The following is an 18,595-nucleotide window of genomic DNA, read 5'->3' on the forward strand; positions in this document are numbered from 1 at the left end:
ATTTAATTTAATCTTAAGCCTAGCCTAAAACCTAGCCTATACCCATCATTTTCATCCTCTTAAGCCTACTTTTTCTCTAATCCCACTTAACCATTTTAATCTCTTTCCTAATCCCCCTCATTAGCCTAAGTGTGTGCTCACACGTGTGAGAATGCATGCCTACACACTCCCCTTTGCACTCTTGTCTCTCACTCTTCTTCTCAAGTTTTCTCACACGTGTGTGAACAAACTTTGAATTTTTGACCACTTGCATGGCTTACATGTCACCTTATGTGGCACCTACATGGATGCCACCTCACCAAGCCCTCCCTCAAGCCTATAAATAGAGGCCTCGTCTCAAGCATTTGCATCTCTCATTATTGCATTGTTATCATGTTGGTTTGAGATTTGAGCTTTCATTATAGTTGAGCTTGTATGCTAGTTTGAGCTTTCATAGTAGCTTTCATGGTAGTTTTCATGGTGATTTCTAGATGCATACTAACCATTCATTAGTCTAGTTTACTTATGCATTCACATTGTCTTTGCATTTACATGTTAGTGTAGCTTGCATACTTAGTTTTCTTGGTTGCATTTCATTTTCATCATTGAATGCCTTCAAGTATGGCTTTCACCATAGCCATTTCTTGAGGTGTTCTTCATCTCATGTAGCTTAGGTTCATATTTCATCATCACTCACGTTTGCACATCCAAATTCAAGAGATTCACTACATTGTTGTGTTTGAGATAGCAAACCAAACATACCTTACACCCTAACACACCAGCAAGGCCTCTCATGGGTGCCTTTATTGCAGCAAGGCCTCTCATGGGTGCCTTTATTGAGCTGTAAAGGTGGCTTGAGGGCTTGATTTGTTAGTTGCTTTGAGTTGCAAAACTCAAGCAAGCATTAGTTAAGGTTTCTTTCATTTTGATGAGTACTTGTTGCATGTTTTGATTTGAACTAATGTTTGCTTGTTTATTCATGCTCCCAACAGGTCACTTCCTCTAGCACACAGATGCTATGTGGTGTTTTATTTTACAATGATGATGGTATTTATAGTACCTTGGTGATTATGTTATATACAATCAGATAGTTTAGGATTTTAATTCAAATTGATGAATATGTTATAGTATTTCAATCATGCAATCAATTATGTTTTATTAGCTGCGGAAATGGAAAAGTTAATTAGAATAAGAATGTGAAATGTTTAGTCAATTGATTATGCAATTTGGTTTATATATATACATGTGATTTTATCAAGCTACTGATATTTAAATTGAGTGTGCAATAAAGTTACCATGGAAATTATCGAAGAATCAGCAACCAACCATATGTACAAACTGTAAAGCCAAGGTTGAATCTAATGAAGAGATTTGAACCTCATTGTTAACTGATTCAATTTGTGATCGTAAATTTTATTTATGTATCAAGTGATTTCACTGTGTAATTAATGACATGTCAATGTCGTATAATGTTATTTCATAGTATCACTTGACACTTGTCACGTGTTTATGAAATGACATGTCTACTAAGGTTGGAAATGTAACCATAAACCCAACTAACTTATTAGGAACCTAATTAAACCCCTTTGATTTGGAGATACTTGTAAAGTCCCACCAATTAGATTATTTGAATTCAAATTGTTATAGTCACTTCTAGAGGCCAAAAAGTGGTCTTTGGGGCCAATTTTAGCAAAATCTAAGAACCTAAGTCTTAGGGGTATGGGTTAGGAACATTTCTGACACTATTAGAACCCCCTAGTGGTCTTGGTGACACTTTTAAAATCTCATTTATCACATGTTGCGAAAATGGAGTGGACTCTTGACCTTTACCCAAACCCACACTCCTTTCCAATCTTACATTTATGAGAGGGGATAAGGGAAAGTCAAAGGACTCAAGGGTCAATTTTGAATTTAATGTTGGTGGGTGGGTAGAATTTGGAGGTCTTTTTAGAGGCCCTTCGAGGACTTAGAGGTTGTGCACCCACTCTCTACTTTTAGAGACATAAGGGTTTTGGATTGAAGGAAGCAAAAGGGGATTGGGCTCTTCTCAAATATCATTTACCATAACACTTGTAAAGGTTGGTCACCTCCTTTTCCATGGAATTCTTGTTCTTGTTGTAAATAGATTAGTATGTGATTTCATTCTCTTGCATATGTGCTCCATGTATATTGTGTTGCTGATATGTAAGGGGATGAGATTTTAGCTTTGATTTCATTTTTGTTTATGTTCATTTTCTTGGTTTTGTATTGAGGAATTGTGAAGGGTGTAATGACATTACTCACTCTTGGATACACCCTTGGATAAAGAAGAAGTGGCCAAGAATGGGGGAAGGGGTTAGTTGGACTCCATGGAAGTGTAGAGTCTCTTCTCATGGTGAGAAGAGGAAAGAAATGCAAGGTGTATAGACCCTTGCATCCCTTGATGTTATTAATCTTGCTTTGGGGAAATAAGGAGAAGAAAGTATGGAAATTGTATGTGAATTCTAGTATTGGAAGAGGCATGTTTATTGTATGTTTTATATTTAGCAATCTCCTACATGATAGTCCACCTTCACCCCTTTGTTATGGGTTCAAGGTGAATCCCATTGTGCAAGCCTTAAAAGGGTTTCTTGTTGTGTTTTATGTTGTCAAATTGGAATTGGTTGTCACGTATTGGTTACCGATTCTCCTAACTGGATCACCCTTGAGACCTAGGATGGGAGGTGAGCTCTCCATGGTTAGTTCGGTATATATTTGTAGATTTTGGATAGACCCTTATGATGGAGCCACCTTGGAATTGGAGAATTAAAGGTGTTCTTGATGTCATTGTGTTGGAGATTTCTCCATTGTAATACCATCTATTGTATTTTGCATTCATGTCGAAGATGAATTTGTAACTTGATGAAGATCTATGGAATGGATCAAATGTTGTGAACTCAAAAACTGATAATAGAAATGTAGTTTATTGTATGAAAATAAGCATGTTATGTGATAAAGTTTCATTGGATTACAAATCATATCTTTCCTTCAAATTGTTTTTCTTTGCATAGTTTCAAGTTGAATACTCCCTAGTTCCTTCTTTGAAATCTTGGTTTATAAACAATGTGATCAAAAGTTGTATGAAGTATTTAAATTATAGTTGCAATAATTCATCCCTAGGATCATGAGTTTTGATACAACAACAAAAAAAAGTTACATTAAATCCAATATTACACATTAAGCTCCACCTAGTGAAATCATGATAGATCATTAGATTATTACTCATATTGCAATATAAGTAAAACTACCTATTATCAATACTTAAATAAACAATACACTTAATGAATTGAATAAAATAATAATCCATTATGCCACTACAAAAATCCTAAAAAGAAACCTATTGCTAAGGAGGAACAAAAAAAAATACAATTCCCATACATTTGATAGAGCCAAAAAGACTAAGGAAAATGTATGGGAAAACTTTTAATGCTCATTTTGTGACGTAGAATATTCACTAGATTCTCTTCTTATTTTATCCATATAAAATTTATTCAAAATCCCTCTAATAAACTTTATGCCTTAACTTCCTCTTTAATCCCTTTACTAGTGGGACACTTAAAAATTTAGAAATAAAACAGGTTTGGAGGGGGACGGGACACCCCGTAGGTCCCACCCCCACCTTACTACATCTCCATCCACAAATGATGGGCATGTGTCTATGTTTGGCCTTTATAAGAAATTTTTAAAAATAGCAATAAATAATACCTATCACTAAGTCCTAAGTACCGCACACCACCACCACCCCCACCCCCCCCCCACTTAAATCTCTGCCTACCCAGCCATTATTCCTCCTACTTTTCAATGCCCCTCACCTCCCATGTGTTAGATTCCCCCAACCCCTTACATGCATATTCACCAACGGTGAATACGTACCATTGAAAGTCGTGCCCATTCTACCCTGCCCTCCCGTGACAACTAGCAAGGTAGATTTAGATTTGTTAAAGTAACTTTCTGTAAAATCATTCACCTAATAACTTTTTGAAGAAAAAATATTTTTTTTAGTATTATATTGAAGAAATATAATGTCGTCGAAATTGATGTAATTAAAAAGGTTTAACTATTAATGTTGTATTTTAATTTCAATCTAAAATGTAATATATTTAAAGTGATTATGGAATAAATTGTTAGACATAATTTTAAATGTTAAATTTATTTATTTTTTGAATATACTAATTATTTTTTATATTTTATATTATAAATATTGACAAGATTCTTATATGAAAATATATGTCAAATTGGATTTTAAATTTTATTATATAATAACTTATTATTAAATAAATTATTTACATTAAACAATCTTAATGAGTGCATGTTCATATAAGTAGTAATAGAATTATAGACAACTTTTTTTTTTGGTTCATTTTTTAGAGGAGTAATTATATTTTTTATTTGAATGCAATGTTTTGTATATGTACATAATGTACATAATGTAAAAAAATATTAAGTATTAAAAGTAATTTTAAATGTAAAAATTTAATCTAATTGAATAATTGTAAGTGATTTTAATCAATAAAAGGTAAAGAATTATTTTTTTAATTTTAGTTAAATAAAAAAAGAGTATATAAATACTTATATAAAAAAAATTTAAAAATTTTAAAAAGTACAAAATGACTATACTTATAAATCAAATTTAATTAAAAAAATTTTAATATCTTAAATAAAATTTATATTTTAAAAAGATGCAGAATTTAAAATATAAGCATAAATTGTATTTGTAATGGCAACATTTTCACAATTATTAATGTATTCTTTTCAAAATTTCAACTATTAAAACTTCACTTATTATTGTTTAAATATACTTATTAATTATCTATATTACATTTTAAATAAATATTGCAATATTTTATTTTATCCTTATCTTAATATCATATTTTGTTTTGGCTTACTTCCTTAAAAAAAGTGTAACTTAAAATTTTGTTAATTTTTTTTGTTGATAATAAGTTAATATGCTATCTATTTACATGTCTTTTTTAAATCAAAAGAAAGATAAAAGAATAAGAAAAAATGAACAAAAAAAGTTGTCTAGAAGAATTTAAAAAGAAATTACTTACATGAGCATGCATTGTTTAATTTGAATAATTTATTTAATAATAAGTTTTTATATAATAAAATTTAAAATCCAGTTATACATATATTTGCATATATGAATCTTGTAAATATTTAGAATATAAAATAACTAGTATATTAGAAAAAAATAAAATTAACATTTAAAATTATGTCTAAAAATTTATTCCATAATCACTTTAAATATTGGAGTAAAAATATTACATCTTAGATTGAAATTAAAAGAATAATTAATAGGTAACATTTTTAATTAAATCAATTTCAACAACGACATTTTTATTTCAATATAATATTTTTTAAAAAATTCTTTAAAAAGTTAATATTACCATTGGTGAAGATTTTACAAAAGATGTTTGTAAAATTAAAAGTTACTTTAAAAAATCGAAATCAACCTTGTCACTGAACTACCTATTGTACCTATTGTCACGGAAAAATTGGCATGGCTTTCAACAGTTCAAATAAGTTGCACCATAGCCAGTGCCTTCACAAACCGCCTCATTGTCTTGGGTGTTTGTCTTGGGCGTTGACTTGGATAGGGGTGGGCAATTTTGAGGGTAAGAAAGTTGAGGGGACACCTTTATGACATTGACCACTTAACTTTTGAACCCACTTCTTGCCCCATGAGTACTCCTATGAGCATGCCTTGGGCAGTATTATCAGGGATAACTCTAGTGGCTAATATTCACCAATTGGCGAATCTCACTCATTGGGAACCTCAAATTTGGCAAAAACATTTGCACTTTCAAGGTGGTATGTCATATGATATAATATTAACTTAGGCTCATTTAACCTTCAAGTCTGATAATTAATTAGGCTACATTTAATAATAATAGAATAATAGTTTCTAGGTATGTGTACTTATTCACCTATGGCTTATTAGCTTTGATTTTCTTCAATAATGAAAAATTTGCCAACATTTTATAGAAATTCAATAGGATCGGGAAAAATCACCAATAAGATTAAATTTTTTCCTACTTCTGGAAAAATAATTCACCAATAGAAAATAAAATTTTCCCCCTAAAATAATGTTGGATTCACTTAAGTGTTATAGACTTTTACAAGGTGGGTTTTCTTAAAGTTATCTCTGAGTGTTATGCTAGGTCTTGGTTAGAGTGCCAAGGCCTTAGGGAGCGCCCATGGCCTTGGGGAAAGGGATGTGCCACTTGGCCAAGTTGCCTAGGAGTGTGGTGGGGTAGGTTTAAGGTATGGCTTAGGTTTATTAAATAGAATTAGTGGAGAGTAAATGTGTTTAGGGAATTATGTTTTAGATTAGTAAATTATATTTAAAAAGGGTTCCTTTCTGTAATATTTGAAAAGTATAATGTGTTTTGGATTATGTATGGGTAGATAGGGTAGGATAGGATTATAATGTTTAAGTTAGATTTTGATTGGTAGTTAGTATTGTTGTGTAGGATTTAGTGATTAGGATTACTAAAAGGGGGTTGGGTATTTTAGAATTTTAAATTGTTAGATTGTGAACAGTTATTATTATTATTTAGTTAGTAATTTCTAAGTTCATTAGTATTTAGAGTTAGGAAACTTTGGATGGTAGAGTTACAGGAGTGTTGAGTTAGCATTTATTGTGTGTGTCGTGATTTCTAAGAGGTCATTAAAAATTTTATTGTAATTACAATTTGTCTTTGTACTAAAGTTATCTTGGGTAGTTTTTCCATATTTCATTTTTAAGTAATAATTGGTATATAATATTAGGAAGAAATTAGTAGTTGTGTTATTAGTATGATTAATGGTGGGATGCATATTTGTAATTTAAGATATTTATTTAGGGAATTCTTTTTCTCAATGTTTTAAAGTGGTACCTTTATTTTAAAATGGTTTTAGTCGGTTAGTATTTTTCCAATGTTAGGATTGAAGGTGTTATAGAAAGGGTCTTGGATAGACAACCTAATAGCGGCTTAGGGCTTAATGTTAGAAGATTATTTTCATATTGTAATCAATTAAATGAATAGTATTTAATGTGTTGTTTAGTTCTAATAGGTTTTGGCTTATAATTGGAATGGAGCATAAATATTAGGACAGGGTAAGCTTTAAGTACATAATTAGATCTCCTAGTGGATTGAGCTAGTGTAGTAAAGTGAGAGTCAAGTATCGAATCAAAACCATTGTAGCTTATGTGAGTGATCAAATCAAATGATGTTTAATTCCATATGGTTAAGTAAGGTTTATCAAACATTAATCAAGGTTAACATCTGAATGTGACAATGAAGAGGTGAGTTTCCACCCTCATGACATGAGATGGAACTTGTGGTCTTCCTCTACTGAAAATTACACCTCACTATCTCGAGTTCATCTTTAAAATGGAAACCCTAGATACTTCTTGAACATGATGTCAAACCTTCGTAATCATGAACCTAATGTTTAATCAATCGAACTAGAGTAACCCAAACTTAAAGCTCTTGTAGCACCACTATTTATGGTTTTGGACCCATGCAGGTTTCTAGATACCAACTTTGCATCCTCATGAAATGTTATTGGAACTCAATTGTTTCCTAGACCTTGTGATTCAAAACTAACGTCAATGTATTCTATGTTAGTATGTGTTTAACATAGTTGTTATTACCCTTTTAAAAAAATGTTGGTGTGTTTTCACCCTAGTTTTGGGCATGACAATATATATAAATGCAATAAGTAACAAAATACAAATACCAAATTATCTTTGTAAAAATATAAGCAAATACAAATAGATACCACAGTTCTTCCACCCAAGCCCTTCTTCACTCTCCAAAATGTTCAAGGCTGCAAATGATTTATGTTTTTGCATCTTGATGGGAATCATAGTTTTACTAGTGAAGCTAGCGAAAAGTTCTTTGAATATCACAAGGAGTTGCCAAGAAAACGCCGAGAAGTGGCAATATTATCACTAAGAAGTGGCAATATATTATCGCCAAGAAATTTGAAACTTCTCTTCTCTTAGAATCTAGCAAAAATTATAACTTTTCTTGCAAGCTCCAAGTTGTCACAAGAAGTTGCTATATCGGCACTTTCTCTGTGCAATTTTGAACCATGGTTTGACCTGTAATTGTGGTTGTGTGCTCAAAGTGAATCGTATCATATGATTGTTCTGAATGTATTTGTGTTATAGCTCCAAGAAGAACTACAAGGGATGTTATGTTTTCATCCTCTTCATTTTATAGATAGAACATTAGTTGTCCTTTAGCCAGACATGAAAATAAGAGCTAAGGATTCTCATTAACTACTACTAGTCTAAGATGGATCAATCATACTTGCATGTTTGGATTTCTAGACTATATAAATCTCAAACAAGAGCTAAAGTTTTCTTTGCTCCTTTCCTAGTGATATTTGCACAAAAAGGAGATTGTACAAAATTATTTAATGTAGTAAAATTATTTAACTTCAACCTTTTACTAAGAAAATTACCTTATTATTATTTTCTTATATATATTCCATGGTATTATCTATTAATTTATTGTAATTAATTTAATATTGTTAAACTTTAAAAACTTCTCAATTAAGGATGATACCCACCCCATTGTTGACAAATTTGCTTGCACTCAACTTCATGCCTAGAGTCTATTATTTGATTCCCTATAAGTCCATTTTATAATTTCCTCTACCTCTACCATGTTTGTGACAATGGCACTTCCCATAATATTGATTCAGAACTGAGCAGTCATCAACCCTCATAACATCATTAGGGCATAAATCCCTATAAACTCTTTAGCAGGAAGCACTTGCCGTGACAAAACACTTGGCGATCTCCTAGCCTTGGTATTTGAGAAAGATGAAAATACACAAGGTGTGCATAAGGGCAAGGAGTAAGGGCACCCAATACCCCTACTGAAATAGAGCCATGAAAAGAACCCTCCAAGGATATCCTATGAACATGGTCTCCAAAATAATAACCCCCTACCTCTTTCAATCTACATACATTGACCCATTTCTTATTTAGAAACACCCATTGAGGTATCATAGTCCAAGATTAATCCCTTTGACCAAATGTTGAGCCTCTAAAGGCCCTTTGAATTTAAACTATTATTGCAAATTGCAAGCATTTCCCTAGAATTGATTGGGGGCAAATGAATTATTTTCTAAAAATCACACGACCTACCCTAAGATTGATTAGGTTTTGCAAATTTGTCTTGGAACTCCCACATAATGCCCTAGACCTGGCTAGGCTATAGTTTTGTGCATTGAGTGCCCTCTCCGCCACGTTTAAGACACCTTTTTTTGCAAGGAGAAATGTTACTTTTTATCCCCAGTGACCAAGTAATCATAAATAATGTTAACATGGTATGCAATTGAGAATTATTTCTTCAAAATAAGTCCTAGTGGTTCTTTATAATTCTTTTTGTCTATAAACTCATAGAAAATGTGTGACATAATAGAATTGTTAACATAAGGTCTTATATTATAATGTATATTGATTTCAAAGATTGAATTTTACAAAAGAACGAGTTTTACAAAGTACTATAAATATTATATATTTAAAAATTACTTCAAATTGAACAATATCAGAACAACAGTAAAGAAGTATCTAAAATACAAAATCTATATTTGGTATGCTAAGGTAAGACCATTTCACGTCTTGAGAGTAAAATAAAATTCACATGCCTTCTAAGATGTCAAAATATTAGAATGAATGCATGGAACTACTTTAGCTTATCCAATTCGAATTTACAATTTACACTTGGAAAGATGAAAATACAATTTATAAGATGATATCATATGAATTAGAGATCTAGCTAGGATGAAAAATGAAAATTGATCATAAATAAAAATACAAAACACAAATAAAGGCAAAACATCTTCTAATAGAAAATAGAAGAGATAATAGTGTGTATAGACAGTCCCAAAGAACGAATAGATAGCAAACAAAGAAAAAACCTCTCTCAGTCAAAAACTCACACAGATAACATTTAGAACACTCCATTCTCTCAAGCTCTAATCTGATCTTTTGTACCTATACTTCGAAAAAATAAATTTAACTTTCCTTACCAATTCTTTAAACTCTAATACTGTGTAGAATTTTACTGTTAATAATGAAAAAAATATATCTAAGTAAAATGAAAATGAAAATAATTTTTATGTAGAATTTTACTGTTAATAATGAAAAAATATATATCTAAATAAAATGAAAATGAAAATTTCGATATCTAAATAAAACGAAAATGAAAATCACTGTAATTTTATTGATCTCACTGACAATAATCTGCAAAGGTTGAATGATTTATACAAAGAATAAACTCTCGTAAGAGATGAAATCACGATGCAAAAGGTGCAAGTTCTAGGTAAAATATCCACGATCAAAATTAAAATTAAAACGCGATTTACCGTTTGTATGATAAATTATGCCTGCCTTAGAGAGTTAAGACCAGACTGATCTCTTTATCTGTGGATTACGAATTCGAGACAGGCAGACTGCTACTAAAATTAACGCTAATATTAATAGGTATATAGTGTGGAAAAACCATACATTTAATAAAAAATATATAGAGTTTTAAAACTTGAAACAACTACATGCAATCTTGTCAAACTTTATCATTAATCCCAGAATGAGAATTAATTTCTCAAGTGGTAGAGGTTCTTGGACGTTTCAAGAATTTATTCACCATGGAGATTTACATTCTACCAAATAGATCCAGCTGTACAGCATTTAAACCTTCCACGTTAGAGAATTACCATCATCACGTACAAACCTTAATTTCATATTGCCTTAAAATTTATATTCTATCGTATAGAACCGGTTGTACACTGTTGAAAACTATTGTCGCTATGTTTGATACCTTTTTCATGATTAATTCACTATCTGTGAATAGAACAAAATTATTTGAGTTGGCCTACTGGTGGAGAACTTGTACTCTTGAAAGAGAGGTCACAAGTTCAAATCCCACTGGGGGGTAGGGTATGTACGCCTCATTTGTAGCGCCAAGCGCCTTTCGAAAAAGAGTACGAGGTAGTCCCATATCACTGTCACCATATGTAAACCCAAAAACTATGGCATAGTGTTGTGGACTATAAAACCACCTTTCCTTTCCTTTTCCTTTCTGTGAATAGAACAAAATCATCTTTTGTAGCTAAAATGAGGACAACGAAAATCATCTTAATTTAAGTTTTTTATTACCAGAAATTGAGTTCAAAAGAGAAAACACACTGGCGTGCTACATATAGCATGATAGCTGAAGCCAATGAAAGTTGAGAAAAAGCCCAAAGCGAGCAAACAATCCATCCAATGGGATAGCTACTCCATCCAAAACCCAATCTGAATATTAATAATCAACTCAAAGAAAGCATTGACTATCAATCTACTCAAGGCAATACAAGCCATGGCCATGACTTTTCTCTAACACACTGCCCATTCCTAACTGCATACAGACCAAGAAAATGATGTATTGCTTTATTCTTTCCACAAACTTTGAAGAAAAGACTTAAGTATTTCTATAAATTCAAATCACAGATGCAAAAGTTAATGGATTTTCTTCGACGTTTTATAGCTCCACAAATGTATGTGTGCTTCTTATTGCGAATTCTATGACAATAGGATAGGGCATACTATCCCCTGTGTTTGGAGCAGGTGGTACTTTGAATCTTCCCTTGATAGTTGACTGCATATTGCATTTTCATTACCACTAGTACGAACATAATAATATATCAACTTCTTTTTAGATAATTGAACATCATTATTAGGGTTTTGTTTGTTATATTCTATAGCCATGCGTACTGTTCGAGAGATAAAAGTCACCATCCCTAGAAATAAATTTATAGTTGAAGGGAAAGTAGAGCTGTAGTGTAGTATAGCTATCCATAGGATGGATAGCTGTCTAATTTTTTCTCTCTTAAGGTAGCCAATATAGAATTAGAACAATTTTCACAAGAAAAGTCATTAAATTTCCATAATTTATATCAGTGTTACAATAGTTTTTGGAATCTGATTGTATAAAAGGTTTTTACCATCAACATTTCGAGTCATCCCATATGATACATCATCAGGATGTAAGAAAATACTCGGAACAAAATCAAAGTGTGATCTGGAACATTGATGATAAAAAAATATTTACACAATCAGATTTCACAAACTATTGTAAAACAGTTTCCAGAAGTTTATTTTGGAATCTAACTCGAAGTCTGAAAAACTGAAAAGGTTACTGAGAGATAAAGAAGACCAAAGGGAAGAGGATTTTTCTAAGTTGAATACATCCCTTCAGAGAATGTGTTTCTTCATATGAAAAATGAATGCTTAGTTGCTAGTAGAATGCATTTGTGTTTCGGTACTTTTTTAGGTACATTTACCTCATAGAAAGTTGATAGTTATGCTATATATATTGAATTTCCAACATCTTTATTTGTTGTAGAAAGATTAAGCATTGTGAAATGCTGAAAATGGAGACTGTTGAAGTGTTGTGAAATGCTGGAAATGGATGATTGTGCACCAATGGCATCAATGTGTATTTAGATAGAATTTTTTTGAAGGATCTATTGTACATGTGTTCTTTTAATTAACAATCATAAAATGTGATAAGGTGACTATGTGTTTCAAATTCATATATGACATGTAAAGATTGTAAGGAGCTCTCAGAACTAGTTCATCTTTCAAATGTATTATGGCATACGTTACTGCGGATCAAAATCAATGCAATGGATACTTTTAAGATCTATGTCAACTTCCATTCACTTAATAATAGAATCTTTTCAATTCTTTTGACAAAAAATTAGGATTCACCCAGTTCAATATTACATCCGTTAATATTTTCCCTGGCATTCCACATTTCTTTCGCAATATGGGATGCCTCCAAAAAATTTCATCCATCTGTATGGTGGCATAGTAACATCATGAACACCTGCCCTTGAAACCAGAGCAGATTTTACAATTCAGTTTCAAGCTATGCTTGATTTATATACTATTTGGGCCCCTTCCAATAAATTTCTATGAAGTTGTATCTCTGTTATCAACTCCTGTCTATCCTTGCTTATAACCATGTCTTTGTAAAGCATTGGGGACTATGTACTGAATAATACACCTTTGGTTCTACACCCAAATCAACTCCTATCTATCCAGGCATCTCTGTTATCAACACCTTTGGTATCTCTGTTATCAACTCCTCTATATCCGAGTTGCTTATAACCATGTCTTTGTAAATCATTGGGGACTATATAATAAACCTTTGGTTTTATATGCTCAAATCAATTCACAAATAGGAAAGGGAAAACTCATGGTCAGGGGATTTTGCCACCCATGCTTCACCTTTGGTTTTATATGCCCAAATCAATTTCACAAATAGGAAAGGGAAAACTCATGGTGAGGGGATTTTGCCACCCATGCTTCACATGATTGATAAGCATTGTATTTTCTACTCTAAGTCCAGTAGAGGTCATGACCATTAAGCACAAAACCAAGCCCCTTTTATTTCTTTCCATATGTATTATCTATTTATACTAAGAATCCTATCCTTATTCATATTATATTACCCAATTGTATATTGCATTATGTACTTGTGCAGACAAACAAAATGTCAAAAAAATATGACACAAAGAAATCTAGCCTGTATAGACATGCAACACTCATGTCTATATATATATACATATAGTATTAATGTTCATATATATGTCCCCATGCATATATCTTCTACATATATGCCCTCACTTTTATGCATCCAAATGTATGTATATATGTTGACACAACGGGTGTGCCCATATTTATGCCTATATATACAAACAGGTTTGATAATAACAATATCCATACAAAGATTCTCAATACAGAACAATAAATGACAAATAAATGGTTTCTAACCATATATTTATATTGGGTATATGTAAAGGTTCAAAGGACTCAGAATGCTTTTCAAAATATTGTGGCTTACAATGGATGCTTTCGAGATATGAGTCAGCATTCATTTGCTCAATATTAAATTACATTATTTACTTTGAGCAGCCTCCGCGATATTTTGAAATGAACTAGTTTAAACAAAATCTGTAGAATTCATCTAATTCAAAATTCCCTTAATTTTTTTTTTGGTAGCTTCACTCTGCTTTTTGTAGCAGAGGATGTTCTCGACCATTGTGGCACCGTAATGCCATGAACACACACCCTTCAATCAATGGTTCTACGAAATGCATTAATTATATTACCACTTGGTCCTCTTTCAATAAATCTCTATGAAGGTGTCTCTCTCATTAATTTATCTCTATCCAGATTACTTATAACTGTTGATTTGCAAAATAATAGAGATTCTGTATTATTTATCAACCTCCACTTTCCAAATCCATTCACATATAGAAAGAGCGGAAAATTCATTGTGAGGAGATTCCACCACCATCCATCCTTCACATTTTTTAGGAAGAAGTTAAAACAAAGATTTATAAACATTCTATCTGCTAAAGTACAACACTTGTCATGCTTGTGAAGCACAAAATCAAGCTCCTTTAGGTCTTTTTATAATTGCGTATCTGTTTACACCAAAAAAATATCTCCATATTTATATCATATATCCATTTACATATTTTACATATTTATATTTACACAAAAACATATGACTAATCTGTTTCGATGACTAGAATATATATATATATATATAGTCACACAAAAGGACTTATTAAGTTTTCAAACGTGTGTATTGTGACTACATGCATAGATACAAACAGTTTTCTCATATATATGTCCATCGTATTATGTATTCAAATATGTGCACCTGTGTATATACATAGATTTTTAAATAGTCTATTCATATATGTGCCTAGATATATAACTGGGTTATCCAGATTCCACATCTTGGCTTATAGGAATGTGGGTATATTAGGAGTACTCATGATTTTACAGTCACTATGAGGAGAAAGAATTTTTGGGACTCCAAGTTTGTTTGATATTGTTCAGTCTAAAGTTTTTTATTACCATAAATTGAGTTTTTTCTATAGATAACATGATAGCTGGAGCCATGGAAAAACGAGGAAAAGCCCATAAATCTCAAAATGGGAGTTAACAATCCATCCGATTGGATAGTTCATCCAACTAATCCCAAATCCAATTTGAATATCAATAGCCAACTCAGAAATACACAGCCTTGCTTTACTTTTTCCACAAACTTCAAAGCAAATATTTGAGTATTTCTATAAATTGAATTCATAGATGCAAAAGTAAATAGATTCTTCAATGTTTTACAATACCACAGATTTATGTCTGATTCTTATTGCAAATTTCATGATATTCCCAATGATTTCCCTTCATTAATGAGGAAGCACATTGGTGATATTGGGCATCTATGGTTAATAGAATATACAAATGACCTATGACATTTGAATTTGAAAAAGGAATTGCCATCCCCTGTATTTGGAGCAGACACTTCTTTGAATCTTCCTCAGGCTAGTTAGCCAACTCACGGTCTGAAAAATAAAAATCGTACTTCTAAGTTTGAATCTGAAAAACAAAATGGTTATAAAGAAGGAAGAAGATTTTTCTAAGTTTGAATCTGAACCTATCTAATTTTCCCAAATAGTTCTGATTCAATTTTTGGACATGTCACTTGAAGCCAATGTTCTAGTGATCTTTAATTATATAAGACAACAAATATATCTAACCAGAATTTCTCAGATAACTTTTGGATCATATCTGTATTTCATAATTTTAATTAAAGTTAAATGGGTAGATTATAGGCAATCTACATCTATATCAGAAACAAAGATTGGCCATCCTGAAAACCAATATCTACAACTATGTCAACCAAACAGCCCCCAAACTATCTAAGGCAACAGTTAAATCTAACGAGAATTTCTTAGATGACTTTTGCATATTTGTATATCCCGATTTAAAATTAAGTTACATGGGTAGATTGTAGGCAGTAAGGAAATTGTACTACTCAGATCAACCATACGCCCCACTCCAAACTCTCTGCTGAAGGAACATCTGTATATTTACAAACAAAAGATCTTCAACAAGTGTCAACAGATTAAATAGAGAGTGAAGCTTAGCCTAGTAGAATTTATCAAGTCATTATGTTCTAATTTCAACTACAGTGAAAATTAAATTACTAGCAATTGAATGAGCCAGAGTGATGATGGGTTGTTTTGCTAAGGCGACTAGAGCTAGAGAATGAAAAATCTATTTCTCATCATTTTAAATTAATATTATTACCAACAATTTACAAGAGATGGCTTCCGCTACGAGGACATCGCAGGGAGGAATGAAAGTAATAAGTTGAGAGAATGTCTCATCTTATTACGATAGCTATGTCGGCTGTTCAAATTTATCTTGATTAATATCAGCAAAGGTTAACATGGATGATACTTTTAGCAAAAACTCTAGCAATTTCTATATAAATGTTACCTAATGTTAATCAGTCAAGAGAGAAAAAACAAGATGTAACCATTTGATCATGGAATGCATACCTGGTCAGCCCAAGGAGAAGATGATTTGTGATTCTTTATTGTCCTCGGGAAAATTGCAGAGGATTTGGAGAGTGGATTTTTGCACACTTTTTCGTCTGCCTTTCTAAACATGATCCGTACTTCCACCAAGTAATCCTCTTATTTTCTTCCATGTTTCACTGTCATATTCTCTTTCTTCAAACAGCTAGAAATGGACAGATTCAAGCGGAAAAATTTTTTAAAAATAGCACCCAATCACCCATTTCATAATCCCCATAAATTCAAACTATCCTGATTTTTATCGCCCAAGCCCCTGATTCCACAGGGCTTCTCCAAATACCAAGTAAACCCTCATTTCTAAACACCGAGAAAACCCTCGTTATCATACTAAGCAAGAGCTCTAAGCGAGCTTGAGTCCCTGCCTTAAGATATAATGTAAGTATTTGGGCTCGAGGTGGTGCTGAGCTTTAGGACATGTTTTGTATATGAAATGGCGGGCTTTGGCAAAGGAACAGAGGTGGTGCTTCATTGTTGTATTGCTTTTTATCAGAATTTTAATCAATTCTACTCTTTTTCTCTCAACACCCCTGTTTTGCAAATGAACTGAAGGATCCGAATGTTTAATTTGAAGTTGAAAATTACTTCAAAGATCTTAGTGTTAATTTAAGTAAAAACGTTGTAGGGTGGTAAGCTTTTTAACCTGTAATGGCGTGGTGATGGGATGTGTTGGTCTGAAAGCTACAACTTGTCAAGCCTTCTGTCGCTTCATAAGAAAACTGTTTATTCAAGGTTACCCAGCATAATACGAGCGATATATAAAATACTATATCAGGCCCACTCGACACTATGCTCTGAAATCTCACAACAAATCTTGCCTCTTAACTAATAAGTGAATATGAAATTGATGGATGGAAGCTTGCGCTGGAAGATATCTGTTGAAGTGCTTGGATGGGTGGAAGGGGATGGCTGGCCCGTTCTGAATCGTCTGCTATTGTCCTTGTGATTAATAATTGGTCTAATATACTTACATAAGCTTTCAAGATTATCTGATTTGCTAGATGTGGTAGCACCAAACAGTTGGAGATGTCTTTGTATGCTTTGGAATGTCGAAGCATTGATTTGCTGTATAAATCATCTCTCATAGTTCCCTGAAAATATCAAACGATGGGATAAAATAAAGTTAGCAATAAAGCTTAATTCTATAAAAGCTTAATCAATGTCATCGCTTTCTATACCAAACGAGAGTTTTGAAACCGATTACGCATAGAAATGATTGGAAACATGTCGTGCAAGGCTTATGAAGAAAATGGAGCAATGGACATCCATCAAAATCGTGTAAACAGAGACTCTGATGCAAGTGCTCAACTGAATGAATGCCTAATCCAAATACAAAGGCAGTGAGTAATGGAAGCCAATGTGTCACAGTTCCTATACCTGCACATCGATCCTCCACTCTCCTCTTTAGGTCTTTGCAATACACTGCTCACAATATTAATGTAACAATGGCGGTGCTCGCTCTGATACATATTTAATGCTCATTTAGTCTTGCGGGACTTTCCTTCAGCTTGTCTGACGTTCATTAAATGCATTCTTATCTCATTGTCCTCTTTTTTCCCTTATTCACTTTGGACACGTTGCCCCCTTTCTCTGTTAAATATTTATTACAATCTTATCCCCACCTTTTTTTTGGCTTTTTTGGAAACTCAAAAAATTAGTATTTGCTCAGGAAATTGGTCTTCAGCGAATCAAAATTAAAGATTTAGAATGTTATAAATAAATATAAAAATATTATGATTAAAACTTTAGTTGGAACATTATGTTACTGCCACTGAAAAATTAATACAAATGTCAAGGGGGTAAAAGAAAACAATAGTTCCCTGCCTTTTAATAAGGCAGACACTAATAATCAAATAAACCCTCGTCATCATACTCAGCAATCTCATGTTTGCTCAATATTAGACCAAACCCACGCTGGATGAAACAATCATTTATAAGACCAAACCCACGCTGGATGAAAAAATCTCAGAGCTTCTCCTTCTATATATGAGTGAGATTAAACGCATAGACGGTAACAATGTTGTTTTCAGGCATTCCCTTACAACCTGGATTAAAGCATAAATGGTAACCTTCACTTTCTGTTTTATCAACGGTCATGGGAAAATATCACCATCGCACCAAACTCGGAGAAAATGATTACCATGCT

At 32.4% G+C, this 18,595-nt stretch overlaps 1 long non-coding RNA gene across 2 annotated transcripts; it reads right to left on the reverse strand.

Moving 5' to 3' along the window:
- Window positions 1-15,114: 15,114 nt before the first annotated feature.
- On the reverse strand, window positions 15,115-17,953 carry LOC149536252 (uncharacterized). 2 transcript variants are annotated; one of them, XR_016356861.1, is made up of 3 exons: window positions 17,827-17,953; window positions 16,414-17,540; window positions 15,115-15,411 (listed from the first exon to the last, which is right to left on the reverse strand). It is a non-coding gene; the product is annotated as an uncharacterized LOC149536252 (long non-coding RNA). The 2 variants fall into 2 exon arrangements; XR_016356860.1 differs by having other exon boundaries at window positions 15,115-15,931.
- Window positions 17,954-18,595: the final 642 nt, after the last annotated feature.

This window comes from Cupressus sempervirens, chromosome 10 (genome assembly GCF_028749045.1).
Source record: "Cupressus sempervirens isolate cs-2001-9-10 chromosome 10, ASM2874904v1, whole genome shotgun sequence".
NCBI classification, from domain to species: domain Eukaryota; kingdom Viridiplantae; phylum Streptophyta; class Pinopsida; order Cupressales; family Cupressaceae; genus Cupressus; species Cupressus sempervirens.